This window comes from Oryctolagus cuniculus, chromosome X (assembly GCF_964237555.1).
Source record: "Oryctolagus cuniculus chromosome X, mOryCun1.1, whole genome shotgun sequence".
NCBI classification, from domain to species: domain Eukaryota; kingdom Metazoa; phylum Chordata; class Mammalia; order Lagomorpha; family Leporidae; genus Oryctolagus; species Oryctolagus cuniculus.
Window position 1 is genome coordinate 91645045 of NC_091453.1, and position 6432 is coordinate 91651476.

The following is a 6432-nucleotide window of genomic DNA, read 5'->3' on the forward strand; positions in this document are numbered from 1 at the left end:
TTGGTGTAGCTCTGGCTATTGCGGCCAGTTAGGGCATGAACCATTGGATGGAAGACTTTCTCTCTCTCTCTCTCTCTCTCTCTCTCTCTCTCTGCCTCTCCTCTCTCTGTGTAACTCTGACTTTCAAGGAAATAAATAAATCTTTAAAAATATTACTTTAAAAAATAATCATTACGCTGGCGCCGCGGCTCAGTAGGCTAATCCTCCGCCTTGCGGCGCCGGCACACCGGGTTCTAGTCCCGGTTGGGGCAGCGGATTCTGTCCCGGTTGCCCCTCTTCCAGGCCAGCTCTCTGCTGTGGCCAGGGAGTGCAGTGAAGGATGGCCCAAGTCCTTGGGCCCTGCACCCCATGGGAGACCAGGAGAAGCACCTGGCTCCTGCCTGCGGATAGGCGCGGTGCGCCAGGCGCAGCGTGCCAGCCATGGCGGCCATTGGAGGGTGAACCAACGGCAAAAGGAAGACCTTTCTCTCTGTCTCTCTCTCTCTCACTGTCCACTCTGCCTGTAAAAAAAAATCATTATAAGTGTTGTTCTGGATAAAATTACTTTCATTTGCAACTTTATTTCCTCTGGAAAAAGTCCAAATAGCACATTAAAAAAAAGATTCATTTATTTGAAAGGCAGAGTTACAGGGAGAAAGAGAGATGGGAGGGAGAGAGAATTTTCCATCTGCTGGTTTATTCCCTAAATGCCCAGAACAGCCAGGGCTGGTCCAGGCTGAAGCCAAGAGCCAGGAGAGGATAGCAGTCATGGCCTCTGGGTGGTTGTAGAATTTGTTCTCATGGTGCTGAGCTCCAGGTATGAGGCTGAGGTTTGTTGTACTGAGAGTGTTCCAGTGTGGAGTAGAACATGAGATAGATATCCCTACATTATTTCCCTTCACCTAGCTCTGAGGGATGAGCCATCAGTGCTAGAATGCTATTAACAATGAATTGCAAATTGCAGCAGTATAAAAAGCAAAGGGTTGAGACCTTCTTAAGTGAGCAAATGAGTGTTAGCACCAGCCATGTAAATGCAAGGTAGTAAATATCTGTGTTGCCCTAGAAACCAGAAGTATAAAGGTATCTAGGTAGTTTGGTGACAGTTTCCAGGGTAATTCTTCCCACATACAACAAAACAGCGCTCGTATTTTGTTAACCCTTTCTGTACTTGCCCCCGGACCTTAACTCTAGATTCCATTATCTCCTTTCTCTCCCAAAAAACTCTTCTCTGACTTTATTTCTTTAAGTGACAGTGCCATTCTTCTAAGTACCACCATCAAAAATCACATACTCATCAGTGAACTGAAGGGTCCCCAAACAGTGTGTACCTCCAAACTGAAGGGATACAGTTTAGGAAAAAAATGGACACATAAATCAGGAAATGATAGACTCTTCAATTGAACATTTTTTAAAAAGAAGGCTCATAGTGGATGAAACTAGCCATCTATGACTCTCCCCAGAAGTGACTTAGTAAGTATAATTTGTGTTTATAGTGCAGATGAGATTAAGATGCTTCCCAATATCTCACCTGGGAGCTACCAACCCAGAATGTAATTCATGTAAGATGAGCTGTTACCTTGGCAACTGTGCCATGTAATGAGGATAGGAGACAGGTAATATTGTAATGACAGAAGATTCTGGTAACTAGTTAGAGATGATGGAGAAAAAAACATTGGAGAGTTGGTGTTTATGCGTCACTTTTTAAGTAACAGGAACGCTGATCTGGTAGCCCTGTTATAAATAACCCAGCCAATGAGCTCCCTCAAAACCATTCAGTTCCTTTTGTTCAAATTTTGAGTGACATTCTGATTGCTAGTTTGGTTTTCCAGGTATATTAATAGCTGGTAGGTATGACAGCAGATAGTAGATAAGAATATTCCTATTACTACAAACTTATTCCACTCGCTGGTATTGGGCTTGTGAGACATTCTCCTACAGATCTGCCTAGTTACTCTCTCAGGTCTGATCCCTTCCGTGTGCAGTGACAAAAATGAGTTCTCACTTTCAGAATCTGAACTACGGGGCCTTCACCAAGATCTATCCATTCATTTATTTTCTTTGAGATTTCACTTTTTCCCCTTATCAACATAATACATATCTATTGTAGAAAAATTGGGAGGCACAGAAATGGGGGAAAAGCCAGCAAAGGAATCCTCCCCAAGTCTGCCATCCTGGGGCAATCACTATAAACATCCAGTCTTCATTCTACTGCATTTTTTCACACGTTTAAGATCATACTGAGTGTACACATTTTTATTTTGCCCTTTCCACTTAAGGTTGCCTTTGACACATTTTTTTAAAAGAATTATTTATTTATTCGAAAGGTAGAGTGACAGAGAGGAAGAGACAGAGAATGACCTTCCTTCTGCTGGTTCACTCTTCAAATACCCTCAACAGCCAGGGTCCCAGCAGGCCGAAGCCAGGACCCAGATGGTTTGCAGGGGCCCAAGGACTTGGGCCATCCTCCACTGCCTTCCTAGGAGCATTAGCAGGGAGCTGGATTGGAAACAGAGCAGCCGGGACTCAAAACCGGAGCTCTGATGTGGGCTGGCAATATTGTTGCAGTTCTGGTGCCGGCATTCCAGGTGCAGTGGCAGGGGGAATCTGCAGCTCCAGTCGCTTGGGTCTGTGTCTCATCCTGGACAGATGTGGCAGATTCTTCTTTCCGCTGGATCCTTCAGGAACAACACAGCTCCTGTGCTGCAGCTCTCTGTGTTCCGGCCTCTTGTTGGATCCCAGCTTCTCTTCTCTACTTGGATCATCAGACGGTGTCACAGTCTTCTGGGTTACAGCTTCTCTTCTCTGCTGGGTTCTTTGTCTTGAGAGCATGAAGAGTAAGGCACCCGGATAAGGAAAGAGTGAGGAAAGCAAAGGACATTTACGCAAAGCAAAGAAAGCTCTCTGGCAGCCAGGAGGGCCTGCCCTGCCCCTACAAGCTGCCTGACCTGAGCTGCTGCTCAAGACTGCCTGGTTTGGACTTTTATGCATTATTAAAGAGGAAGTTTCACCTGATTGACTGAGGTATATGCTAATGAGGTATCCCACGTGAACCAATCAGGGGACTGACATCGGAGTAGGCTGTTTTGCACAGAAGTTCATATAGTGCTTACTCAGGTCCCTTTGACAGATACAACATCTGAAGATTATATTATATATGCTTCTCCCTTGTCCCCTTCCCTCAGGGCTCCTGGAGGGTTACCTGGTGTATATTGTTTCCTTTCCTCGACAGGGGCCCTGGAGTCCTTAACAGTGTTACAAGCAGCAATTTAACCCACTGTGTCACAAGGTCAGCCCTTCGACGTATATTTCTATGTTATAAACTTTTCAAAGACACGATTTATTTATTTATTTGAAAGTCAGAGTTGCACAGAGAGAGAAGGAGAGGCAGAGAGAGAGAGACGTCTTCCATCCGCTGGTTCACTCCTCAGTTGGCCGCAACAGCCACAGCTGCACCGATATGAAGCCGGAGCCAGGAGCTTCCTTCTGGTCTCCCAGGTGGGTGCAGGGGCTCGAGGACTTGGGTCATCTTCTACTGCTTTCCCAGGCCATAGCAGAGAGCTGGATCAGACATGGAGCAGCTTGGACTTGAACCGGCGCCCATATGGGATGCCAGCACTCTAGTTGGTGGCTTTACCCGCTATACCACAGCGCCGGTCCCAAAGAGACACAATTTTAAGTAAATTTCTTTGAAATATAACAAACATACCTGAAAGTGCACATCTCAAAAGAGTACAGCTCAATACATCTCCATACATTTTCACAAAATAGATATACCTATATAAATAGCACTCACATGAAAAAATGGAATATCACTAGCACTCCCAGAAGCGTCTTTGGGCCCCCTGCCAACCACTACCCCAACCTAAACATAAAGCTATAGTAGCTTCTTTTCAAAACAGATTTATTTACTTATTTGAAAGGTAGAGGGAGTGAGCCAGAGAGCGATTTTCATCCTCTGGTTCACTCCTCAAATGGCAGGGAGCTTGGCCAGGCTGAAGCTGGGATCCTAGAACTCCATCCAGGTGGCAGGGACCCAACACTTGGGCCAACTTCTGTTGCCTTCCTAGGTGCATTAGCAGGGAGCTGGAACAGAGTGGAGCAGCTGGGACTGGAACTGGCACTCATATGGGATACTGGTGTCACAAGCAGTGGCTTAACATGCTGTGCCACAAGGCCAGCCCCTATATTGACTTCTAACACCATATCATGAATGTAACTTTTAGTGGCTCTGCATCCAGCTATAGAGAAACCATATTTTATGTAACTATTCTACATTTTTTAAAAAATATTTATTTATTTGAAAGTCAGAGTTACAGAGAGAGAGAGAGAGTCTTCCATCCAATGGTTCACTCCCCAATTGGCCCGAGCTGTGCCAATCCGAAGCCAGGAGCCAGGAGCTTCTTCCGGGTCTCCCACGTGGGTGCAGGGGCCCAAGGACTTGGGCCATCTTCCACTGCTTTCCCAGGCCATAGCAGAAAGCTGGATTGGAAGAGGAGCAGCCAGGCACCCATATGGGATGCCCGTGCTTCAGGCCAGGGCGTAAACCCGCTGCACCACAGCGCTGGCCCCTCCACTTTTTTTTTTTTTTTTAACTTGACTCAGTTGTTTAATTTGTCAGTTTCCTCACTCTGACAAAAAGTCCGGGAAGGCAAGGATTTCTGTTTGGTTCACTGAGTAATCCCCAGAGCAGGTAATCCCCAGACCTTGCAGGTCTCAGTGAAAGTTCTTTGAATGAATGAATGAATGAATGAACTCAGAAGAAAACAACTCAGAGATGGTAACAAGCAACACCCTCCCTTGGGCCACTAATATGGCAAGGAAACTAGAACCAATAAAAGTGTTGCATACACAAGATGATGTCAATGGTCATGGTAAGAATAATGAGGAAAAAGTGACCCCAATCTCTGTTTATTAATTAACTACTCTCCATAAGAATCCCCACCCTTTTTAACTGGTACAGACTTGAAGATGGTGCTGTGGCGTAGCCAGTAAAGCCACCGCCTGCAGTGCCAGCATATGGGAGCCAGTTCGAGTCCTGGCTGCTCCACTTCCTATGCAGCTCTCTGCTATGGCCTGGCAAAGCAGTAGAAGGTAGCCCAAGTCTTTGGGCCCCTGCACCCACCACGTGGAAGACCCAGAGGAAGCTCCTGGCTTTGGATCTGCCCAGTTCCGGCCATTGCGACCATTTGGGGAGTGAACCAGCAGATGGAAGATCTCTCTTTGCCTCTGACTCTCTGTAACTCTGCCTTTCAAATAAATAAATAAACCTTTTTTTAAAAAAAAAAAAAGAAATGGATTTAATAATAATAATAAAAAAACCTGGTACAGACTTTATAACAAATGCTCCCATGTTGTGAGGGCTCTATGTGAGATGTTGTAGTAAATGCAGCAAAGTTTTAACTGATTCATTTTTCATAAGGACCAACTCCCAAAATGCCAAGCCTGCTCCCAACTCAGGGCTCTGCACCTACCTTCCGTCTTTCTGGAAGGTTCTTTCTCTCCCTTATCCATGGGACTTGCTGCTTCCCATCCCTCAGCATCCACCAACCAATGCTGCTTTCTCATTCTACTGGAGTTTTGGTAAAATGTATCAGCTGATGGCATATTTTATCATTTGTTTGACTCCCCTACTAAAATGTAAGGCTCATGGGATAGGCCTTTTGTCTGTCTTAGAACAGTGCCTGGGGCCGGCGCCGCGGCTCACTAGGCTAATCCTCCGCCTAGCGGCGCCGGCACACCGGGTTCTAGTCCCGGTCGGGGCGCCGGATTCTGTCCCTGTTGCCCCTCTTCCAGGCCAGCTCTCTGCTGTGGCCAGGGAGTGCAGTGGAGGATGGCCCAGGTGCTTGGGCCCTGCACCCCATGGGAGACCAGGAAAAGCACCTGGCTCCTGGCTCCTGCCATCGGATCAGCGCGGTGCGCCGGTCACAGCGCGCCGGCCACGGTGGCCATTGGAGGGTGAACCAACGGCAAAAGGAAGACCTTTCTCTCTCTCTCTCTCTCTCTCTCTCTCTCTCACTGTCCACTCTGCCTGTCAAAAAAAAAAAAAAAAAAAAAAAAAAAAGAACAGTGCCTGGAATACAACAGGTGCTCAATAAGTGTGACACTTAGGTATTGTGATGCTCATTTTATGAAGGAGGCACACAGAGATTAAGTCACTGTGTTGCACACATGGCCAGTGGCAAAGGCGAGATCTTAGTACACGCCCAGTAAGAGCGATTATTAGAACTACTAACCGCTTACTCTGTGACGGTCTTTGAGCTAAGTGCTTTAGTCTGAGTCATCATCCCCCTCAATTCCTGGGCAAACCTGCACTGTAGCGCCCAGTGTCATGCAGAGCAGGAAACCGAGTCAGCCCAGGGCAGAACTCCCACGGCTGACATGCTCTGCTCTCTGCAGGCTTCCTGAGGCCTTGACCCGGGCCTTTGTCTGAGTAGGCGTCTCTCATCTCAGACT